At 44.1% G+C, this 25,030-nt stretch overlaps 1 long non-coding RNA gene across 1 annotated transcript; it reads right to left on the reverse strand.

Annotated features, from left to right (window-relative positions):
- Positions 1-19,995: 19,995 nt before the first annotated feature.
- LOC113904712 lies at positions 19,996-23,939 on the reverse strand. The gene is made up of 2 exons (XR_003514580.1): positions 23,859-23,939; positions 19,996-20,213 (listed from the first exon to the last, which is right to left on the reverse strand). It is a non-coding gene; the product is annotated as an uncharacterized LOC113904712 (long non-coding RNA).
- Positions 23,940-25,030: the final 1,091 nt, after the last annotated feature.

The raw sequence follows: 25,030 nt of genomic DNA on the forward strand, positions 1-25,030 counted from the left end.
TGAGAAATGCATCCCTGCTTGGCATGGAGAAGTGTGGAATTAGTATGAAATGTCCAGGGCCTGTGCCAGGCCCTGTGCCAAACACTTTCCATCCATTATTTTAAATTTTTCTTATTAGTCATTTGAGGAAGATTTTAATATCCTTTATTGACAGAATATATTGAAGGTCGGAGACTTGAAGTGACTTCTCTAAATTCACAGAGCTAGTAAGTGAGATTTGAAACCAGGCCTGATGGCTATCACTCTGTATTGTTTTGAAGTGAGATGATGTCTGCAGTTTAGCCGTTTAAAAGGTAAAAATGTGAGTGTAAGGTACTCATTCTGGATGGATTCCTTTCCTACTTCCCCAAGCCAATGAAGAAGAATTCTGCACAGACGTTTTTCTCTGTCTAAACTCAGCAGTCCTGCAAGCCACCCCTGCCTCTATAGTCAGCACCCTTTAAAAATAGGCCTTGAAATTTCACCAAGTCTCAGCCTTAACCTCTAGTCCTGATCCTCCAGGGCTACACTCTGATCTGAATGTCAGCTTCTCCCTCCTCATTCCATCTACTCTGCTTCTGACCCCATAGCTTTCCTGCAGTTTCTTACCTCCCTTCCCTGCCTGCAACAGCCTGAATACCGGGCACAGCTTTCCTGGAGGCTGAGGACATGACTTCTGTCCTCTGAGGCTGCTCTGGCTCAGCTCCATTCCTGGGACAACCTGCCTCCCACCCCATCTCATGCCTATTCAGTGCAGTCTCCTCCCCTCCGTTAAGCTTCCAACATTCACGAGTGGAAATGCCCTGAGCAGCTCTTTGTACCAGGCACTAAGCCAAACGTGGAGGGGTACAGATGTGCCCAAGGAGATGGTGGGGTCGGCACAGAGACAAACACATAAACAGGGTTCTGAAGCAATGCAATGGGTGCTGTGAGGCAGGCCCGCGATCTGGGACATCCGCGTTGGATAACGGGTGAGGTCGTCTCCTCTGAGGCTGAAGTGAAGCAGCAAAGAGGCTTCACAGACAAGGTGAAGACTTACCTGACTCTGGAAGGATGAGCAGGCATTTTCATCCTTTCCTACCAGCACAGTTGCTATGGTTAAAGCTGTAGTAGGCGATGAAGCTTGGAGGAGTAAGGGTGGAAGGACAGGTGAGGGAGGTGAGGAGGGAACTTCAGGACTTTCCATATCCTCTACGCAACCCTTTAATGTTGAGGGAAGATTATATTCCCAACTAGAGTGTCATTCTTCTGCTGATAGGGAGAAGTGCCTTCTCTTTTTTTTCCATTTTGTCAAAACAAAATGGTGGTGATGGCAGTGGGGGTGGGGGTGGGATTTTGTGAGTAATTAATTTTCCCATAATAATAACTACCATTTCCTCCCTCTCCACCGCCACAGGCAGTTACTGTGTGGAGAAGGAAATGGCAACCCACTCCAGTATTCTTGCCTGGAGAATCCCAGGGGCGGGGGAGCCTGGTGGGCTGACGTCTATGGGGTCACACAGAGTCGGACACGACTGAAGTAACTTAGCAGCAGCAGCAGCAGAGACTATTTGTACTACATTCTAGAAGATTCCCTCTTCCTGGGTACAAGGTTCTCAGTCACTTCTCAGATTACATTGTTTGAGGCCCTACCTGCTGGTAAGAGCTGGAAGGTTAGCAGTCGCATCACCCTGTCCCCAGGGCTCCACCCCTCTTCCTTTGGGTATCCTGAATCCAGGAGCTGTGACATGTGTCTTGTGGCAAGAAATTCACACGTGTCTGGTCCCATTTCAGTGGGTGGAGCACAGGGAAGGGCAGTGAGCATGGTGGGAGCCGGTTATGGTGGGCAGTGGCCAAAGCACTGGACGACAGTTCTCTGCTCCTGCCATAATCCCACTTGCTAGAGCAGAATCTGCTGCAGTGGGGATAGAGGAATTCTTCACAGACAAACGCTATGTCCTCCAGGGCCACTCTGCCTCAGGGGGCTCTCGGACAAGCTGTCCACAGTTCTCTTTGATTCCCCAATGGATAGCCACGTCCACTGGAAGCAAAGCTACTCCAGGATGGTGGGGATGGGGCCCAACTTCTCACTAACTTTGCAAGATGGCAGCAGCAGAGCTCACGTGAAGCCCAGTTCTTGCTTGAGATGCTGCAGAGGTGGGGCCTCAGCTCACCAACCCAGTTCTTCACTAACAGTTATTCAAGGGGAGGAGATGCCTCTAGATTGTGCTCATCAGAGAGTCTCCTTGTCATTCCTAATAGATCTGAGCCTCTAGGGTTATTTTTTTAATTTTTTTTTATTTTTATTTTTTTTAGGGTTATTGTTTTTAAAATACACTGGCCTTGGGATTCCCTAGTGGCTCAGTGGTAAAGACTCTGCCTGCCAATGCAGGAGACAAGGGTTCTATCCCTGATTTGGGAAGATCCCACACGTCTCAGAGCAACTAAGCCACAACTATTGGGTCTGTGCGCTAGGGCCCGGGAGCCCGACTACTGAGCCATGTGCTGCAACTACGGAAGCCCGCACGCCTGCAACAGGAGAAGCCATCACAACAAGAAGCCCGCACACAGCAACTAGAGAGAAGTCCCTGAGCAGCAAGGAAGACCCAGTACAACCAAAAATAAATAAATAAATAAAATTTTAAAAATATACTGGCCTTGAGGAATAGGCAGAACCAACGACAGCATCGAGCATTAAAAAGGGACCCAGAATCCCCATCTTGCACTCTCCCTTCTGAGTTCAAATTGCCAAGTCTGACGACAAGTCCCACATCTCTGGATTCAGTTTGTAATAGGGAAGAACAAATCTGACTCCATATTGGATCAGTTTCTTTCACTTTAATCTTTGTCTTCTAATGCTTTTGCTACAAGTTAATCACCAAAGTGATGTTACTTCTAGCTTAAAGTATATATTTTACTGTCTGGTGGCTCAGACAGTAAAAAATCTGCCAGCAATGCAGGAGACCGGGGTTCCATCCCTGGGTTAGGAAGATCCCCTGGAGAAGGGAATAGCTACCTACTCCAGTATTCTTGTCTGGAGAATTCCATGGACAGAGGAGCCTGGTGGGCTACAGTTCACGGGGTCGCAAAAGAGTTGGACACGACTGAGCGGACTAACATACATAAAAGCCCATCTCTAAGAACCCTGCCTCCCATGCCTGAGTGTTAAGCTAAAATACCTTGGTTTCACTCATAGGAAACCTCCTGACCCGGCCCACCTGTGAGTGGATCCAGGCAAGAAGGAATACAAACAGTGCCTCTGCAGTCTGGCCAGAACCAGGGAATATGTGAAACAACTTATTGCCTCCTTTTCTTTACCTCCTTTCCTCTTCCTCTTTGTTCCATAAAAGAAACTAGCATCCACACCAGGCAAGACAGTTCTTTGGGACAGCAGTCTACCATCTTCAAGGTCTACTGGCTTTCCAAATACACTTGCTGTTCCTTGCCACAACAACTCTTCCCTTGGTTTATTGACCTGCCATGCGGAGAGGAGTACAAGCTTGGACACGGTAACAAGTTGGACCTGTTGTCTTTTCCTACTTCTTAATCCTTTTCTGAATTGCCCTCAAGTATTTCCACGTATCTCTCTAACTCCAGCTCTCAGGGAGAAGGTTTGGGAATGGAGACAGGGTCAGCCTTTTCCCTCCCACATGTGTGGGTTCACTCTGCAAACTGGCTCCTCACCCTCCCTGGAGCCCTACAAGCAAGGAGGGGCCCTTCACTCGGCTAGACATCAGACCCACTAGACCTTTCCTTAGGGAAGGAAGGCTGTAAAGACCTCTTCAAGGGCAGTCTATACAAAACTGCTGACAGTTTCTTTTGCCCAACAGGGAAGAGGAGATCCGAGGTTACCTCATTTAATCTTCATGGTAATCTTCTGAAGCAAGCGTTATTGTTATCCTCGTGCCACAAGAAAGAACGCTAAGGCCCACAACGTGAAGGAACTTGCCCAAGTTCTCCGTGGTTAGTGACGAAGAAGAGATTCCAGAGCTCTTGCACACACTGCTGGCCTGCCTTGGAAGAATTCCTCGTCCTCCATGAACAGTCACCTGAGGAGAAAGGATGCATTGCAGACAGTGATGAAATCAAGAATGGGCTGCATGTGCACTGACATCAGATCAGTGGGTGCTGAGGGCTAGCTATAGCAGTGGATTGACTATAAGGATATATGAGGTTGGGCTTCCCTGGTGACTCAGACAGTGAAGAATCTGCCCACAATGCGGGAGATCCGGGTTTGATCCTTGAGTCAGGAAAATGCCCTGGAGTAAAGGAATAGCAACCTCCAGTATTCTGGTCTGGAGAATTCCATGAACAGAGGAGCCTGGCAGGCTACAGTCCATGGGGTTGCAAAGAGTTGGACACGACTGAGCAACACACACATAAAATGAGGTTACTTTTGGGGGAACAGAAGTGTTCTATCTTGATTGTGTTGGTGATCACATTACTCTACATACTTGTCAAAATTCATTGAATTGTATATATAAAATTGGTGAATTGGTGAACTGAGCATATGAACTTATTTACAAAGAGAAGTAGTCACCATGGTTACCAGAGGATGGGGGGTAGGGATAAACTGGGAGATTAAAATTGACATATATACACTACTATATATAAAACAGATAATGAGGACTCAGTGTATAGCACAGGGAACTCTACTCAATACTCTTCAGTGAACCAAATGGGAAAACAATCTTAAGAATGAGTAGATATATGTGTACATATAACTGCTTCACTTTGTTATGTACCTGAAACTAAGACTGTAAATCAACTATACTCCAGTAAAACTTAAAAAACAATAAAGAACAATAACAGCAAAAACAAAAAAAAAGGCTGCATATGGACCCACTGACGCGTTATTTCTGTTTGGTTTTGTCGTCTGTACCTGATACGCTGAGTTGTGTTCCCCCCGCCCTCTAAATTCATATGTTGAAGTCCTGACCCCTAGGACCTCAGAACGTGATTGTGTTTGGAGGTAGGCCCTTTAAAGAGGTGATTAAGATAAAACGAGGTCCTATCGGAGGCTCCAAATCCAATATGACTGGTGTTCTTATAAGAAGAGGAAGTTTTGGAAACTGTGGATGAAAGTGAAAGCCTGGGTCTTGCCACTCAAAGCGTGGTCTTAGACCAATAGCAAGCTTTATGTGCAGTTTGTTAGAACCGCAGAACCCCAGGTACAATGAACCAGGATCTGTTATTTCAACAAAACTCTCAGGCAGGACCAGCTGGATAATTGGTAGGGTCTGGTACAAAATGAAAATGAGAATCCCTCATTTAAAAATTAGTAAGAATTTCAAGACTTTGGCATCAGGGCATTAAGCCAACTGTGTATAGTACTAAGAGGCCTCTCACCTGTGCTGGCCCTGCCCACAGATGATAGGCACGCACTCTAAAGCTGGAGAAGCATCACAGTGGTGTGATGAAACCTTTCACCTGAGAGATGGTTTTAGCTGGATTTTATCTTTTTTGCATTTTATCCTAAATACACAGAAGTTTTGCGTTATACTCTTTGATGTATCTATTCTTCTCATGATAAAATAATATTTTTCCCCCCAAAATCTGGAAGGAATATAGGCGTTCCTGGACGATGCATCTTGTGTTCGTATAGTGTTGACAGCCTGTGGCACCCTGCCCATTCCAGGAAGTATGCACACTGTGGGAAAATCTTGGGGCTAGCCCATACCAAGTGTGGACTGCAGAGCCCTTGATTAAACATTTTCAAAAGAATCGCCCCACACAAGTTCATGTCCCCTATGTAGTATCCCTCTGGACCAATTATTTAAGCTCTCTGAACCTCAGTCTTTTATAAAATGGGGGTGAAGAATAGTACCCCTTTCAGAGGGTTATTGTAAGGTTGAAATGAGATAATACATAAAAACAAAACATAGAGACCATTTCCTATGGGATTTTTTGGTTTTGTTTGTTTTGCTGTGTAGCTCTTAGTTCAGACCAGGGATTGAACCTGGGCCCTTGGCAGTGAAAAGCACCGCAACCTAACCACTGCACTGCCAGGGAAGCCCCCTGTGTATGTTAAGTGTTCAATAAAAGTTATCTTATTACAGCCTGGAGATTAGGTTTTTGCTTCACTCTGAGGAAGGCAGGCAATGAGAGAGTATGTCTCAAGGTGAATTTGCCCAGCTCCCAGACATGGAATAGCATTTATTCTAATAAGTTCATTTTGATCTGGGGTCTGGTTGTCATTCTATTGATGCAGAAACCTGATTTTTAAATTGGAGTATGCTGCTGCTGCTAAGTCTCATCAGTCGTGTCCGACTCTGTGCGACCCCAGAGACGGCAGCCCACCAGGCTCCCCTGCCCCTGGGATTCTCCAGGCAAGAACACTGGAGTGGGTTGCCATTTCCTTCTCCAATGCATGAAAGTGAAAAGTGAAAGTGAAGTCGCTCAGTCATGTCCGACTCTTCACGGCCCCATGGACTGCAGCCTACCAGGCTCCTCCGTCCACGGGATTTTCCAGGCAAGAGTACTGGAGTGGGGTGCCATTGCCTTCTCCGAAATTGGAGTATAGGTGATTAATAATGTTATGCTAGTTTCAGGCGTACAGCAAAGTGATTCAGTTATACATGTATGTATATCTATTTTTTTGAAAAAATTTTTTCCAGTTTAAGTTGTTTCAAAATATTGAGCAGAGTTTCCTGTGCTATACAGTGGGTCCTTGTTGGTTATCTATTTAAAATATAGCATGTGTACATGTCACTGCCTAAAGCCCTGTCTATCCCTTACCCTACTCTTCTCCCCAGTAACCATAAGTTTGTTCTCTGTGAGTCTGAGAAACCTAATTTTGTAAGCACCCTGAGAGTGCAGCTATAATTGGGGGGTGTACTTACACGACTGGACACTGGTGTGTTTGTGCTTACGCGTGTGTGCGTGTGCTTACGCGCTAGTAGAGAAAGAGAGAAAAGGGGAAGAGGAAAGTTATTAAACAGGGCAAATGAAAACTTAGAGTCTTGTGAGGATGACTTTTATATTTTTCAGTGAGAGAAACTATTTCTACAAAGAGTTTGAAGGTTGCTGGGGGAAAACCACCAGCAGCGGTGATAAGACAGTCTCAAGGGGCTGGCAGGTTTCAGCTCTGACACCACGGTTACCTTTGGAGGTTGCATCTTCTCAAACAGACAGGGTTAGTGCTGAGGAGTCTAGGCCTAAAGGGGGCGCTCTAAGCTTATGCTCTAGGAACCAGGCAGGAGTCCAGCCAGGTTTTGCCTTTTGGATAAAAGCAAATACAGGGGCTTTTGAACTGTGGTGTTGGAGAAGACTCTTGAGAGTCCCTTGGACTGCAAGGAGATCCAACCAGTCCATTCTGAAGGAGATCACCCATGGGATTTCTTTGGAAGGAATGATGGTAAAGCTGAAACTCCAGTACTTTGGCCACCTCATGCGAAGAGTTGACTCATTGGAAAAGACTGATGCTGGGAGGGATTGGGGGCAGGAGGAGAAGGGGATGACAGAGGATGAGATGGCTGGATGGCATCACTGACTCGATGGACGTGAGTCTCAGTGAACTCCGGGAGTTGGTGATGGACAGGAAGGCCTGGCGTGCTGCGACTCATGGGGTCGCAAAGAGTCGGACACGACTGAGCGACTGATCTGATCTGATCTGATTGGAGAGAAGAGGTGGGTTGGTGGGTGGGCCGTCCTTAGGAGAGATTGGATTAGTCTGGGCATGTGGGAGCTTGAGAGGTGCGTTTGGGGACATTGCTTGGGGAAATGTTTTTTATCTTTCAAATTCTACAAGTGAATATGATAATCAATGTGTGTCACATACACACATATCTGATTATAAAAGTTAAACATGAAAAAACAAACAAAAGTTAAACATGCCTATTGTAAAACTTTCAAATATTAGAGAAAGTATAACTTTGAAAGTGAAACCCTCTGCTGCTCACTTCCACCTGCTACACCTCCAAGAAATAAAGCACTATTAAGAGTTTGGTATGTTTGCTATGCCGATATTCATTAAATAGCTAGCTAGCTAGCTAACTACACACACACACACACACGCACATACACATGCATATGTGTTTCTGCATAAATATGAATGATAACAATTAAATTCACAGTGATAGCCTGAGCTGTAGAGCCAGCTGAAAAGCTTGTGTCATGTTATCTACTGCATTCTCTTCCCATGAGCAAGCAGCACAGAAAAGCATATCAAAGAAATTTATGGACTGAGTGTGGAAACAAAATAAGGGGAGTGAGTTAATCTTCTGAAATGTCTGTCAACTAGGAGCTCCTGCTTTCCCCCACCAGCACACCAGGGAGCTAGTATCTCACAGAGTACATTTTGGAAAATGTTGACCTCTCTGCCTATGTCATTTCAATGTCTCCTTAAAGCAACAAACTATGGCTGGGTTATATTGTCACTTTGTAAATTCTTTGTATTTGGGAGAAAACTAATAATTTTCTGTAAACTACCAATGGGTCCTTTGAAAAAATATATTTAGTGCTTTATTTATGATGATTAAAACCATGATATAATTTTTAGCTGATGTTTCAAAAGAGAGTGGGATAAATTAAATTTCCAGTAGCAGTTATCTAAAATAAACTGAGGCCAATATACAAGGGTCTTCCATTATAGCTCAGTCAGTAAAGAATCCATCTGTAATGCAGGAATCCACTTGCATTGCAGGAGACCTGGGTTCAGTTCCTGGTCCAGAAGATCCCCTGAAGAAGGAAATGGCAACCCACTCTGTATTTTTGCCTGGAAAATCCCATGGACAGAGGAGCCTGGCAGACTACAGTCCATGGGGTCACAAGAGTCGGACAGGACTTAGGGACTAAACGACCACTACTACAATATACAATACTGGTCTTTCCTTTCTGACTGACTTCACTCCATGCAGTAGGCCAGTGGGAATTTGCTGTGTGACACAGGGAGCTCAACCCAGTGCTCTGTGACAACCTAGAGGGGTGGGATGGCGTGGGGGATAGGAGGGAGGATCAAGAGACAGGGGACATATGTATACCTGTGATTGATTTATGTTGATGTATGGTAGAAGCTGGCACAATATTGTAGAGCAATTATCCTCCAGTTAAAATTAAAAAAATAAACTGAGGCCAAAAACCTATTAATATTAATAAATATTAAACTCTACCATTATGCATGACTATAAATACATGCTTCCCTCATAGCTCAGCTGGTAAATCATCTGCCTGCAATGCAGGAGACCCGGGTTCGATTCCTGGGTTGGGAAGATCCCCTGGAGAAGGAAATGGCAACCCACTCCAGTATTCTTGCCTGGAGAATCCCATGGACAGAGGAGCCTGAGAGGCTAGAGTCCATGGGGTCGCAAGAGTCGGACACGGCTAAGAGACTAAACCATCCATCCATCCATAAATATATGAAACACTTCTTTAAAAATAATCATTAATTTTATATCCTTCATGTAAACCTAAAAGTGTGAATTGTGATCATTTTTAGGCATGTAATACGTAAAAAGATGACCAATGCCTCTCGGCACAAACTGTTCTTCAGTTCATCCACTAGAGGGCACCTGAGAGTCGCTTGACAAAAGCAAATACAAAACCAAATTAAAAATCTGAACCAGAAACTACAGACCTAAAGTACTACACACACACACACACACACACACACATATATATAAACACTTCTGGCACATTATTAAATAAAGTCAGTTTGCTAAAATATAGCCATAAGTTCAGTTCAGTTCAGTCGCTCAGTCGTGTCCGACTCTTTGTGACCCCATGAATCGCAGCACGCCAGGCTTCCCTGTGCATCACCAACTCCCGGAGTTCACTGAGACTCACGTCCATCGAGTCAGTGATGCCATCCAGCCATCTCATCCTTTGTCGTTCCCTTCTCCTCCTGCCCCCAATCCCTCCCAGCATCAGAGTCTTTTCCAAGGAGTCAACTCTTCGCGTGAGGTGGCCAAAGTACTGGAGTTTCAGCTTCAGCATCATTTTCTTAATTATAAGGTTTTTACACGTCTATCCATAGACTAATACTTTTGAAAGAAATTTTGGATTTTGCCTAGATAAGAGGGTACTGTGTATCTTGCAATATATTAAATGCTTCTCTAGTGAAAATTGTGGTATTTAAGTTTGCTAGAAAAGGCTTATAATTTTATTATCATAACTCCAGAATTGTTTCTCTATTTTATGTAATTAGTATATTACTTAATTGGATTCACCCTGAATGGCCTCATGAAAGATGCAGAATGTGATTTTTCCTTTATTAGATTCATCTTCTGCTTCTCTCTCCCATTCCGTGTTCCAGTAAAAGCAATTACCGTACTGCACATTAAAACTAAAAATTGGAAATAGTTCAAATGGCCAATGGTACAGAACAGGAAAGTCAACAGTAGTGTGTTATGAATATTTATATTGATCTATTAATTATAGTATATGTAAATTATAATATTAATCCAATAGCATTAGAAATGCATTTACAAAAATGTGCTGACCAGCCACTAAGGATTAGCCCCTGTGCTATGTGGGTGCTGAGCAAGAAATAAATCCTAGCTCTGGAGGAATACATAATTTGGTATGGGTGTGTGTGTGTAGGTGTGAAGAGAGCCATAACTGAACATACTTTGCCGTTCAGTCGCTCAATTGTGTCCAACTCTTCGAAACCCCATGGACTGCAGCACGCCAGACTTCCCTGTCCTTCACCATCTCCCGGAGCTTGCTCAAACTCATGTCCATTGAGTCAGTGATGCCATCCAACCATTTCATCCTGTCATCCCCTTCTCCTCCTCCCTTCAATTTTTCCCAGCATCAGGGTCTTTTCCAATGAGTTGGCTCTTTATATCAGGTGGCCAGAGTATTGGAGCTTCAGCTTCAGCATCAGTCCTTCCAATGAATATTTAGGGTTGTTTTCCTTTAGGATTGACTGGTTCGATCTCCTTGCTGTCCATTGAATACTTAGAGGGTAGGGATTGGAAGCATGAGTTCTGGAGTTCTCCCACTCATTTGTTATATGATCTTGAGCAAATAATTTTATCTGTCTCTGAGCCTTGATTATTTTCTCTTAAATGGAGATAGTCACTTACTTTAATTTTATTGTGAAAATTAAGTGGGCTCGTGAACATAAAATACCTGGCACCTAGTCCTGATTATGGAGTCCATTAAATGACAGTAATAGTCATGGTTCTGATCACTGTTGCTTTCTGCATGTGTCATCTTCGTGTGATACCACGTGTAATGGGCTTTCTCAGCTGCCCACCCCCAGGAGGAGCTGGAAGCACCCTTCCATCTGGACAACGGCTCTGGCCCGGGACGCGCCAGTCACATCCTGACCATCCAAATTTCTGGCAGACAGTGGGTCTGGCTGCCTTTTTATGGAGAAAATTACTAAGAAGGGACCTCACCTCCCTTGGAATGGTCTGCATTTCGTTTCTGCTGTAGCTGCTTCAAGTTCCAGTGGCCAAAGTGGGCCTCTTCAGGTGGAGCCTTACTGTAGTCCTGAGAGCCTGTGTAGACTGCTGCCCCCATGTGGGCTAGGAAATGGGCTTGGGACCCAGGATGGCAGAGGAAGTATTTCTCAAGTAAAGCTGTGAGTGATGCTTTTATCCGAGGAATCTGCCCAACCAAGACTCAATGAGGTCAAAAGAGGCATATGAGCTGAGGTCAGAAAGCCAAACAATGAGATTCAAATGGGTGGCCAAGCAAAGACAGACAGACGCTGTGCTGAAATCCAGGGTGTAGAGCAGGGGTTACTGGCTTCCCTGGTGGCTTAGTTGGTAAAGAACCCTCCTGCAATACAGGAGACCCACGTTCAATCCCTGGGTGGGGAAGATCCCCTGGAGAAGGAATTGGCAACCCACTCCAGTATTCTTGCCTGGAATATCCCATGGACAGAGGAGACTGGTGAGCTACAGTCTATGGGGTTGCAAAGAGTTGGACTTGACTTAGCAACTAAACCGCTACCAGAGCAGGGATTGGAAACCAGGGTGAGTGAGTGCAGAGGACAGAGAATATTTTACCAGCTACTGTTCTTGATACGGGGAGCGTATATTACAATAAGCCACATTCCCGTGCTGGTAAATGCTACAAAGAAAGGTAGCATAGGATAGGGTCAGGGAGCTAGTTCCAGGGGAGGCAGTCTTAGCTAAGGTGGTGTTCTAGGTGGGAAGAACAGCAAGGGCCAGTCCTTATGGCAGGAACGGCAGAAGAAGGCCATCATAGCTGGAGTGCAGTGAGTAAAGGGAGAGGAGGAGGGAAATGAGCTTAGAGAGGGAGGCAAGGGCCATACCATGCTGTGTCTTGTGAGCTGTGATACAGAGTTTGGATTGTATCGAAGCAGTGGGAACCTACTCAAAGTTTTAAACAGAGCAGGAGTTGACACAATCTAATTTATACTTTTTTTAAACTAAGTGTCTGTTTATTTACAGCTGCAGTGGGTCTTCCTTGCTGTGCCTGGGCTTTCTCTAGTTGCAACGCAGGCTTCGGGGCATCTCTTGTTTCAGAGCAAGGGCTCTAGGGCTCAGCAGTTGCTGCACGTGGATTTAGTTGCCCCGAGGCATGTGGAATCTTCCTGGACCAGAGGTCAAACCCATGTCGCCTGTATTGATAGGCAGATTCTTAACCACTGGATCACCAGGGAAGTTCCTAATATACACTTTAGAAAGAACCCTCTGGCTGCTGTGGGATGGATAAACTACAGTATGACATGAGTCTTACAGGAAAAGTCTCTGGTCAAGAGGTAGGAACTTCTGGGTCAAATCATATAAATAGTCCCAGGAGCTGGGCCAGAGGAAAATCGGTGTGCAATATCTATGTCTCCTCTTCAACCCTGAAGTTGTCCTTGTACTTAAACCAGGCTGGTAGGTAGGTCTCACCACTAATTTGTTTGCCAAGAGCAGCTTGGTCCTGGGAATGTGTTTATTCAGATTTCCAAACCTGTGAAAATGAACCTAAATTTTGAGAAACACAGCTTGAAGCTGCTAAAATGGGGCTCCTGCTACACACCTCATTCTGTTTTAACATGGATGAGGAGAACTAAAGTTTTTAGTTTTTAAAAAGTAAGAGGGTGTGTGGAAAAGTATGTTCATTTAAGTAGCATTTCAAATATATGGGTTGGATTAGTCTTTAAAGATAAGTTAAAAGTATATAAAATTACAGGCTTCCCTGGTAGCTCAGCTGGTAAAGAATCCACCTGCAATGCAGGAGACCCTGGTTCAATTCCTGGGTTAGGAAGATCCCCTGGAGAAGGGATAGGCTACCCACTCCAGTATTCTTGCCTGGAGAATCCCCATGGACAAAGGAGCCTGGTGGGCTACACTCCATGGAGTCACCAAGTCAAACATGACTGAGTGACTAAGCACAGCACAGCACGCATATAAAGTTACAATACAGTATAGCATATAGAATGTAGAATTACAATAGCTGCAATTTATTGAGTGCCTACCATGGGCTAAGAGGCTTCACAAATGAAAAAAAAAAAACAATAATTATTGACATAGGAGTCTTTTTCCAGCGTTTGAAGAGGGTTCTGATTCTGGGACTAACTGATCCTTGTGGATCTTTGGAGGCAATTGGTCATAAAAATACTTATTTACTTCTTGGCAAGCTAGCCATTAGAGTCCCCATGTTTTGCAGGTGAAGTGAAAAAAATTTATAGAGGTTGTATACCTGGTCTAATTGAGTATTAAAGCCAGAATTTGCATCCAGGGGTATGCAACTCCAGGACTCATGTTGGAGCCATTCTACGTGAGTCACACAGGTATGATGCAGTGATTGAGTGTGAGAAGCATGGCATCAGGGGGCCTTGGATTTGGATTCTGCTCCATCGTTTAATAACTTCCCTGATGGCTCAGTGGTAAAGAATCTACCTGCAATGCAGGAGACGTAGGTTCAATTCCTGGTCCAGGAAGATCCCCTGGAGAAGGAAATGGAAACCCACTCCAGTATTCTTGCCTGGGAAATCCACTGGACAGAGGAACCTGGTGGGCTACAGTCCATGGGGTCGCAAAAATGTTGGACACGACTTAACGACTAGAGGGCAACAACAAAAACGACAACCATTGTTTACTAGCTCTATCGTCCTGGGGTTACTTAACATCTAGGAGATGTTACTGAACATCTTAGACTACTAACATCTGTGTTTCGTTTTCTGTAAATCAGGGGTAACAATAGCCCCTCCTGCAAAGCTTGCTCTAAAGATCAGTGAGACCTGTCCCATGGTCCTGGCAAATGAAGGAGTCCAATAAATGTTAGTTATGATGATCATATACCATGCTGGCCTCTGAGAGGGATTCTTTGGCATCTGTCTGAACCAGTTTCACTGCCAGCATCAGAAACATACATCCAGCCCTGGAAACATCCCACATAATAGACTGTGTCGCCTAAGTTACTTGAGCTGTGCTGTGAACACCAGACATCTAAGGAGTGCTTTGGACGATGATATTACCCAACTGCATGAGTGGGTTTGATAGCTTTTCCAAAGGGCTGGTATTTCAGTTGTGGAACTGTAACTGCTTTGTGGCAATAGAAAAGATTTATTTTTTGTACCCCAATCAACCTTCAGCCCCATTTCTCAAACTCCATAAGATGTCAAAATTGTGCAGTATTAACATTTGGTCAAAGGTGCTCGTGGCGTTTCACAGATGTAATGAAGAACCCATATTGTCCAAAATTGTTTTGTGATGCCTCCTGCCCTGAGCCCTGCTTGCCCTTTAAAGCTCAGTTGGTGGGAAAATTCAGAGGCAAGCACAGCTGGAAGGCAGAGGAAGGACAAAAACCTGGTTTGTTCCGCTTTGCAGGAGCCTGGGACCTCAGGCTGAGGTACAAGATGCCCCAATAAGGAAAAGGGTCTAATAATCCTCTCCCTCCAGATCCAAGGACGGCCAACGAAGGTATATCTTATAATTTAAAAAATTAACATAATGCAGTAAATTTTGAATGGAGATGGTTGCCTGCCTGACTCCTCTAGAGGAAACAAGAATGGTGGGGGAGCAGAGAAAAAGGGATTTTCTATCAGAGGGCTACCATTGTCAGTGAGGTAAGCTGCTCAGTAAATCATTTCTAACTGCTTTGTGGGACCAGATTTCTCAACCTGAAGGTGAGGAATTGTGTGTCTTCTTCAGTCGGGAGTCTTTTCTACCCAGTCTGTTTTCACTTACACTGAAGAAACAGAGTCAGCCTGATGGGGTGTAAGAGCCCGTTTGGGGGCAGTTTCTGTGTCTTGGAGCCTAGAGTGTCCCCACTCTCCTCTAAATCTTGGTGTTACGTGGAGTTGAACAGGCCTGGTTCAAAGAGCGGTGCAACCACAAACTACAGTCACGTGACCTTAGTGTCCTCATCTGTAGAATGGAATTAACAAAAGAACTTCAACTATATATATATATATATGGACTTCCCTGGCAGTCTCCAGCTATGACTCCATGCTCCCAATGTAAGGGGTCCTGGTTTGATCCCTGGTCAGGGAACTAGATCCAACATGCTGCAACTAAGAGTTCATATGCCACAACGAAGATTGAAGACCCTGCATGCCACAGCTAAGACCTGGCACAGTCAGCATATATATGCTATTGTTGTTCAGTCACTAAGTTGTGTCCAACTCTTTGTGACCCCATGGACTGCAGCATACCAGGCTTCCCTGCCCTTCACTGTCTTTCGGAGTTTGCTCAAATTCATGTCCACTGAGTCAATGATGAGATATCAGTCCTGGGTGTTCTTTGGAAGGAATGATGCTAAAGCTGAAACTCCAGTACTTTGGCCACCTCATGCGAAGAGCTGACTCATTGGAAAAGACTCTGATGCTGGGAGGGATTGGGGGCAGGAGGAGAAGGGGACGACAGAGGATGAGATGGCTGGATGGCATCACTGACTCAATGGACGTGAGTCTCAGTGAACTCCGGGAGTTGGTGATGGACAGGGAGGCCTGGCGTGCTGCGATTCATGGGGTCGCAAAGAGTCGGACATGACTGAGCGACTGAACTGAACTGAACTGATATATATATATATATAATAGAAAATAAAGGTAGCATTATAAGCCAAAACTGACCATTAACACTTCTGTTTTTTAAAGGAGGTAGGCATGCCTCATGTCAGTAAGGAGATACATTTTTCATTTGTGCTTTTTCATGAATAGTGTTTGGATGATCCACAGTAAAATTGGAGCTGAATACGCCATAGAAGTTGGAGAGGGCTGAATTGCTTTGCCCAGTAAATAGTTTTGGGGGGCTTAATAGCTTTGGGAGCTTCCAGTGGCCAATGAGAGAGAAAGGAGAGAGTGATGGCCCAAACAGTGCTGTAGAAGGCAGGTCTTAAAGGGCCAGTGGAGCCCAGCTGTTGTTCCGTTTAGACGTTTATATCCGTGAGAGCACTTAGAAGAATTCCTGGCATCAGCAAGCATTTAATAAGGGGCAGCCACGAGCGTGTAGCAAAGCTATCTCCCTGTTGTCCTCTAATAGTCTCTGTCTCCAGAGGAGTAGAATCCTCTCTCTTTTATGGGGTGTGTTTGTCTTGGGGAAAGTGCACTAGATGACATGTGGGGTGCAGTGGCTTCAAATTCTGATTTCACAGGGTCTACTTATCTGTTCCTTTAATTTTCCATCTTTAAATTAGGGCAGAGATAGTACCTCACTACAAATAATAAATGATGGAGAGGGTATTCCTATACTGTTGGTGGGAACGTAAATTGGTACAATCACTATGGAGAACAGAATGGAGCTTCCTTTAAAAAATTAAAATACAACTACCATATAATCCGACAATCCTACTCCTGGGCATATATCCAGAGAAAACCACATTCTGAAAAGATATATGCACCCCAGTGTTCATAGCAGCACTATTAACAATAGCCAAAACATGGAAGCAACCAAAATGTCCATTAATCTGTATGTATTGTGTGTATATATATAAAATGGAATATTATTCAGCCATTAAGAAGAATGAAATCATGCCATTTGCAGCAACAGGAATGGATCTAGAGATTATCACACTAAGTCAGATGGTGAAAGACAAATACCATATATCACTTATATGTGAACTGTAAAAAAAAAATGATACAAATGAACTTATTTACGAAATAGAAATAGACTCATAGACAGAAAACAAATTTATGGTTACCAAATGGGAAAGGAGAAAAAGTGAAAGTGAAAGTCTCTCAGTTGTGTCCAACTCTTTGTAACCTCATGGACTATAGAGAACATGGAATTCTCTAGACCAGAATACTAAAGTGGGTAGCCTTTTCCTTCTCCAGGGGATCTTCCTAACCCAGGGATTGAACACAGGTCTCCCACATTGCAGGCGGATTCTTTACCAGCTGAGCCGCAAGGAAAGGGGAGGGGAGGGATAAATTAGGAGTTTGGGATTAACATAGACATACTCTTATACATAGTATAGATAGCCAACAGGGATCTAGTGTATAGCACAGGAAACTATACTCAGTATTTTATAATAACCTATGCACTATATATATGTAAAACAGAAACACTTTGCTTTATATCTGAAACTGACACATCATTGTAAATCAACTATACTGCAATAAAAAATAAATATACAAAAAAAGAAAAAGCATTCCTTATATCATACAATTTATATGTAAAGTTTAAATGAGATTATCTAGATAATCCATGAGCCAGGTCCTTGGCCTTCAGTAAATGTTAGCTCTTACTAGTATTCTACAATAATAGTCTTATGATGATGGTATACCATCCTGGGCTTCCTAGGTGGCGCTAGTGATAAAGAATCTGCCTGCCAATGCAGGAGACTTAAGAGATGCAGGTTTGATCCCTGGGTCAGAAAGATCCCCTGGAGGAGGGCATGGTGGCCCACTCCAGTATTCCTGCCTGGTGAATCCCAAGGACAGAAAAGCCTGGTGGGCTGTGGTCCATAGGATTGCAAATAGTCAGACACGACTAAAGCAACTTAGCATGCATAAGATCCTAGAACATGTGCTTTGTGGGTTTTATTTTAAAATTTACATGTCTATTCAATTTTAAAAACTTGAAAAACATAAAGAACACAGAAAACAACAGCTCTTTCAACAAAAAGATCACCAGTGTTAACATTTTGGTTCATCTTTTTCTTTTTCCTTGCAAGTGTATATACATCTTTGTTCTGTCTGTTCAAAATAGGATACTGTTCTATAGTCTGCTTTTTTTTAAACCTAGCAATAGACTGTGAACTTTTCTCTATGGATGAGTTGTTTCTTAAAATAGATATTTCAGTGGAAGCAGTCATACCCTGGGACAGAAAATTCATTGTTTTTTGTTTTTTTTTTTTAAGAGAGGGATGCCTCATGGATGCCAAATTTGAGAGACACTGCATCTTGCATTTCCTTCTTGGAAAATTAACAGTGCATATTAGCATGTTAAAGGCTCTGGGAAGCCCTTCCACAAAGAACCTGCTTGACTTTGATTAGATCAGTGTTTCCCAAACTAATTTAACACGGTGGAGTCATTTATTCTCATAACTCCTATTAATGTCTCAGGAATTACTGGGGAAGACAAAGCCGCAGGCTCAAGATTCCTTGAGAACAGGGAGCAGGTCTTGCTCATCTTCATTGTTTCCACACGGCCTTACAGTTGTTTTTAAGAAATTATACAAAATGAGATTGGATTGATGACTCTGCTTTCTAACCGACAGCCACACACGTGCGAACTGGGGGCCAAGGTTAGAGGTTGAGTCTGCTCCGAAGTGTTTCTCGGTGTAAAGCTAATTGGCCCCTTTGGGGATGAACCTGTGAACTTGGCCTTGTTAACGCCAGCACAAAACAGCTGCGTTAGTTTATCTGGTACCCTGAAATTGTTCTCTTACCCAGATTCTCATGCTGTCCTGCAGATGGCGATGCTGGTTTGTCAACTTTCTGAGAGCCTGAAGCTTGGGCCAAGAAAAGCTTGAAATTGAGGGGAAGCAGATGCAGGTGAGGAAGAGTCAGGAGTGGGGGGATTATTGAAAACCAGAAGACAAACTGTCAGGTGTGCAGTTGGCATGAAGCTGGGGGGTAGCCATATATATATATATATATATATATATATATATATATGGTGGTGGACACAGGTGTAATATATATATAATATGGTGGTGGACACAGGTGTAAAAAATCTTGATGAACCAGTGAGCCAAGAATAAATATCGCTAGTATATATTGAGCACCAAGCTTGAGGCTGGAGATACGCTAGATAATTTCATTCATTATTTCTTTTAATCCCCTAAATAGACTAAAGAGGTAGTTCCTGCAGCTAGAAGAAGCAGAATTGGAAATTCAACCCTGCTTCTTAGGCCTGGCACTGTATCTGAGTGTTTTGCTAGACTGAAATGAGAAGGTATTTACCAAGGATAAATAAATATAAAATACTTCCTATATCTGTCTACTGTCACTCTATCTATCTATCCTTCCATCTGTTTTTTTTTTTTTTCATTTGCACAGAATGGACCTAATTGCATTTCATGAAATTAATGCCAGAAGTTTTTTTTTAAGTTAGTCATCTGCTAAATAAATTAATTACAGTTCTGGGCTGCATTCTTAGGATTATCACATTTAGATCAGAGTGGTGGAAGTACTCTTTTTAGAATTCTTCTAGTCTTTTTAGTTCCGGTGATCACCATGCAAGATAATTATGGTAAAATGAATGCCCTAGCATGGCCAGTTTAAAAGTCAGTCGTTGGACTGAGTGGCCCTTGTGTCGCACCATATCCCTGTTACAGCACTTGCCAGTGATGTTACAATTATTTCTTTAAACGTCCCCCTCTCCCGATGGATGCTGTATTTCCTGAAGGTAGGAACTATGCCTTCATTTCTGTATTTCTAGGTTCTATCAAGTACATGGTACACAATGAGTTGTTAATAAAGTTTGGATGAATGAATGACCTCATGAATGAAGGGTGTCTCCTGCAGAAGTGATATCTGAGCCTGAACCGAGGAAGGCACTGTCAGGGAGCTTGGTCTAGATAAGCAGAAAGAGGACCCGAGGAAGCTGCAAGAACTATCTTCACACACGTGAGAGGTGTCACGCAGAGGAGATTGCAGAACAAAATTGTGCCTCTTCAAGTCTTGGGAGGCCAGTTTCTTTAACAAAGAAGAATCTCAGAGCTGTCTAAACATAAAAGGAGTTACTTTTTAAAAATATTTATTTATTTGGCTGCTCTGGGTCTTAGTTGCTGCACACAGGATCTTCTGTTGCAGGACGTGAGAACTTCAGTGGCTGTATGTGGGATCTATTTCCCTGACAAGGGATCGAACCTGGGCCCTCTGCAGTGAGAGTGAGGAGTCTTAGAGGCACTGATGGCAAACACCATCCAATCATCTCAGCCAGAGGCAGCATGAACATCTAGCAGGAATGGAGAAGAAAGGAACCTTTCATTAGATTGAGGCAGAAGGAGGAGGTTACTGATGCATGTGGCTGAAGGGCAGGCATGCAGAAGGGACTCAATATTTGTTGAACAAATGAATAACAGTCTTCTAATCATCCAAGACTCATTCTATAAATAGCTATTAAAATTTTTTATACATTAGGTCTGTACTCAACTGAAGAGGTTGCATCAGTGAAAAGGATGACTCAGCCCCCATCAACAGCGGGGAGTGTACTATATAGGTTGGAAGCCCAAGATACATCCATACTGCCTGGGCTCAAAACCCAGCTCTGCCAATTCCTGTATGCCTGTGTGCCTCAGTCTCCTCAGCTGTAAAATGGGGATAAAATAGCAGCCATGTTAAGGGATTATTTTGACAATTAAATGAATTAATACTTGACACATCTTATTGATTCAAGTATTAATGATTATCACGGTGCATATCTTCCAGCAAGGGCTACAGAGAAGTTACTGTTATGTGAAGGATGCTCTGAGGAGTATGAACTGAAATATGTGAGTGTCCGGACAGCCCAATAATTAGACACCCCATCAAATCAATATGCTCTAAATCTCTATTCAGTTTTCATTAGAGGAAAGGCTAAGTGCTTTGCGAGGCAGGATTATGGCTCACCCAACAGGGCTTTTGTGATGGTACCTCTCTCTCCGCTCGGAGTTGCCCGGTGCAACTAGAAAGGGATGTTGGGACCCAGTCAGCAGGGAAGGGCAGAGAAAGGAGACCTGCTGGTGCCAACCCTGATCCTTACACCAAAGTCCTGAGCAATTCCACTCAGCTCCAAACCTGCAGTCCCCACAAAGCCTAACGAACACTTTGAAGTTAAACAGACAACTGTGTGCGCGCTTGCCAAGTCGCTTCAATTGTGTCCGACTCTTTGCACCCTTATGGACTATAGCCCGCCAGGCTCCTCTGTCCATGGAATTCTCCAGGCAAGAATACTGGAGTGGGTTTCCATGCCCTCCTCCAGGGGATCTTCCCAACCCATCTCTTTGGTCTCCTGCGTTGGCAGGTGGGTTCTTTACTACTAGCACCACCTGGGAAGATCTAAACAGAAAGCTCCCCTGCCCTCAACCCCACCACATTAAAAGCTCACCTAGCATTTCCAAGCAAGTTCCTTTGGGGTGTTACCCCTGCCCCAAGGAACTTAGCAGAGTACTCATTCCAACCACATAGCATACTATCTGGGGAAATTGTAGGACAGAATTTTTCTGATCTCATTACACTTCCTATGATTTTTTATTCCCCCTTGTAGGTTTCTGCCCCAGGTGACTGATTAGCTGACCACCCCTAATCCATCTCTGCTGATGGGGGCTGAGCAGAGTGTCACGAGGACACCTCCAAGGGAGCCTAGCCCTGACTTGGAGGGTAAGGGAGGACTGCAGAATATGTAGGTGTTAGTAACGCAATTGAGTGGTAAGGTTGGCTGCTCTGGACAGAGGGAACAGCACATGCAAAGGCCTGAGGTTAGTGAGAGGCACTGGGGTGTGTTAGGGTTTTGAAAATGGTTTAGTGTGGCTGGCTCACAGGGTACAGGGGGTGTGATGTGGGGAGAGAGAATGAAGAAGAGGCTGGAGAAGTATGAAGGGCCCTGTAAATTGTGTTCAGGAGCTTACACTCCATCTGGAGCATGACGGGGAATCTACGAAGAGTTTGAAGGAAGGTGGTGCAACGAAGAGGTCTGCAGTTTAGAAAGAGCACCATTGCTGGGATGGGGATGGTCCTATGGGTGGAACCAGAAGCAGGAAGTTAGGAGGGTGTTGCAGTACCTCTCAGGAGAGACAGGGGGCACTGAACTACAGAAACGCCAGTATTATGACTGGAGAAACTGAAAGTGAAAGTTGCTCAGTTGTAACCAACTCTTTGGGACCCCATGCACTGTCCATGGAATTCTCCAGGCCAGAATACTGAAGTGGGTAGCTGTTCCCTTCTCCAGGGGATCTTCCCAACTCAGGGATCAAACGCAGGTCTCCCTCATTGCAGTGGATTCTTTACCATCTGAACCACCAGGGAAGCTCAAGAATACTGGAGTGTGTTGTCATTCCCTTCTCCAGGGTATCTTCCTGATACAGGAATCAAACTGGGGTCTCCTGCATTGTAGGTGGATTCTTTATCAGCTGAGTTACCAGAGAGAGATGGTAAGCAAATTTGAGGGCAATTAACAGCCTCTTGCTACTGACTGGGAACTGAGGGTGATACCTTTTGGCTTCTCTGGTTCTTAGTGACAGTGTATTGATGTTTTCAAACTGGTACTGGAAGAAGACTCTTGAGAGTCCCTTGTACAGTCCCTTGGATCAAACCAGTCAATCCTAAAGGAAATCAACTTTTGGAAATCAAAGAATATTCATGCAAGGACTGATGCTGAAGCTCCAATACTTTGGCCACCTGATGTGAAGAGTCGACTCATCAGAAAAGACCCTGATGCTGGGAAAAACTGAAGGTAAAAAAGAAGGGGGCAACAGAGGATGTTGGATGGCATCCCTGACTCAAGGGACTTGAGTTTGAGCAAACTCTGGGAGATAGTGAAGGACAGGGAAGCCTGGCGTGCTGTAGTCCATGGGGTTACAAAGAGACAAGACTTAGCAACTGAACAACAAAATACAGGTATCAGGCCAAAACTAGGCAGCAAAAATGGTCCCTTGGGAGTGCCTGATGCTTTCCTCTTTACCCTTCTTCTCTTATTGCCCCCATGCTTTCTATTTTTTTTTAAATTTAAATTTATTTATTTTAATTGGAGGCTAATTATTTACAATATTGTATTGGTTTTGCCATACGTCAACATGAATCTGCCACGGGTGTACATGTGCTCCCCATCCTGAACCCCCTCCCACCTTCTATTTTTTTTTTTAATTTAAATTTATTTATTTTAATTGGAGGCTAATTACTTTACAATATTGTATTGGTTTTGCCATACATCAACATGAATCTGCCACAGGTGTACATATGCTCCCCATCCTGAACTGCCCTCCCACCTATTTTTTTTTTAATCTCTCCTTATATAGTATGTACTAAAGAGCCCAGGTGTCAGTCAGGCTGATGTTAATCACAGAACTAATTAGGTATTTATTTTATTTATTTAAGGTATTTATTTTAATTTCTTTGTGCCTCATTCATTTAATTATAAATGGGGATAATTGCACCTACATCACAGGGCTGGGCGGAGAAGGCAATGGCACTCCACTCCAGTACTCTTGCCTGGAAAATCCCGTGGATGGAGGAGCCTGGTGGGCTGCAGTCCATGGGGTCGCGAAGAGTCAGACACGACTAAGTGACTTCACTTTCACTTTTCCCTTTCATGCATTGGAGAAGGAAATGGCAACCCACTCCAGCGTTCTTGCCTGGAGAATCCCAGGGACAGGGGAGCTTGGTGGGCTGCCGTCAATGGTGGTCACACACAGTCGGATACGACTGAAGCGACTTAGCAGCAGCAGCACAGGGCTGGGATCATAATTCAGTGCAGATTTTCTCATTTGGACCCAAACTCAGTTCCCTGATGGAGGGTGGTAAACGGTACCACCCTGTGACCCATTTACCCAAACCGAAACCTATGCTTCCCCCTTTCTTTTAGCGCCACCTCCTCCCACCCTCCCCCTATGTAAATCACCGTCACCTGTTGTCTTGATGGCTGCAGGAGCTTCTTAATTGACCACCTGCTTCCACTTCCCTCCTTCAAGGATCCTTTCTCTTGTTTTCTCTGTAAAGAAGCCAGGTGATCCTTTAAATTGTTGATATATATATATATATATATATATTTTAATAACAACTTTATTGAGATATGTCACATACCATAAGATTCACCCATTTAAAGTGTACAATTCAGTGAGTTTCAGTATTTTTAGAGAAACTAATTTAGAGTACCATCATCACTACTATCTAATTTTAGAGCATTTTAATCACCTAAGTGGTTCACTTGGTAAAGAATCCACATGCAATGCAGGGGACCTGGGTTTGATCCCAGTGTTGGGAAGCTCCCCTGGAGAAGGGAAAGACTACCTACTGCAGTATTCTGGCCTGGAGAATCCCATGGGCTGTATAGTCCATAGGGTCGCAAACAGCCGGACGTGACTGAGCGACTACTCACTTCACTCAATCACCCCCAAAGGAAACCCCACACCTATTAGCAGGCATTCTCTAATACCTCCTCCCCCAGACTTTGGCATTCACCAGTACTTTTTCTCTCTATGGATTTGCCTGTTCTGGATATTTTGTATTGAATGAAGTCGCTCAGTCGTGCACCGACTCTTTGCAACCCCACGGACAGTAGCCTGCACCAAGCTCCTCCGTCCATGGGATTTTCAAGGCAAGAGTACTGGAGTGGGTTGCCATTTCCTTCTCCAGGGAATCTTCCCAACCCAGGGATCGAACCCAGGTCTCTGGCATTGTAGACAGAGGCTTTACCTTCTGAGCCACCAGGGAAGTCCAGATATTTTGTATTAATGGACTCAAATAATATGTGATCTTTTGCTTCTGGCTTCTTTCATTCAACATAGTTTTCAAGGTTTACCCATATTGCGGCAGACATTAGTATTATATTTGCTTGTACGGCAAAATAAGCTTACATTGTATGGATATACCACATTTTAAAAAATATTTACTTGACGGCACCAGGTCTTAGTTGCGGCATGCAGAATGTTTTAGCTGCAGCATGTGGGATCTAGTTCCCTGATCCGCTCGCCCCCTGCATTGGGAGCAAGGAGTCTTAGCCACCGGACCACCAGAGAAGTCCCTATACCACATTTTATTTACCGTTCATCAGTTGATAAACATTTGAGTTCTTTCTGC

This window comes from Bos indicus x Bos taurus, chromosome 15 (assembly GCF_003369695.1).
Source record: "Bos indicus x Bos taurus breed Angus x Brahman F1 hybrid chromosome 15, Bos_hybrid_MaternalHap_v2.0, whole genome shotgun sequence".
Taxonomy (NCBI): Eukaryota; Metazoa; Chordata; class Mammalia; order Artiodactyla; family Bovidae; genus Bos; species Bos indicus x Bos taurus.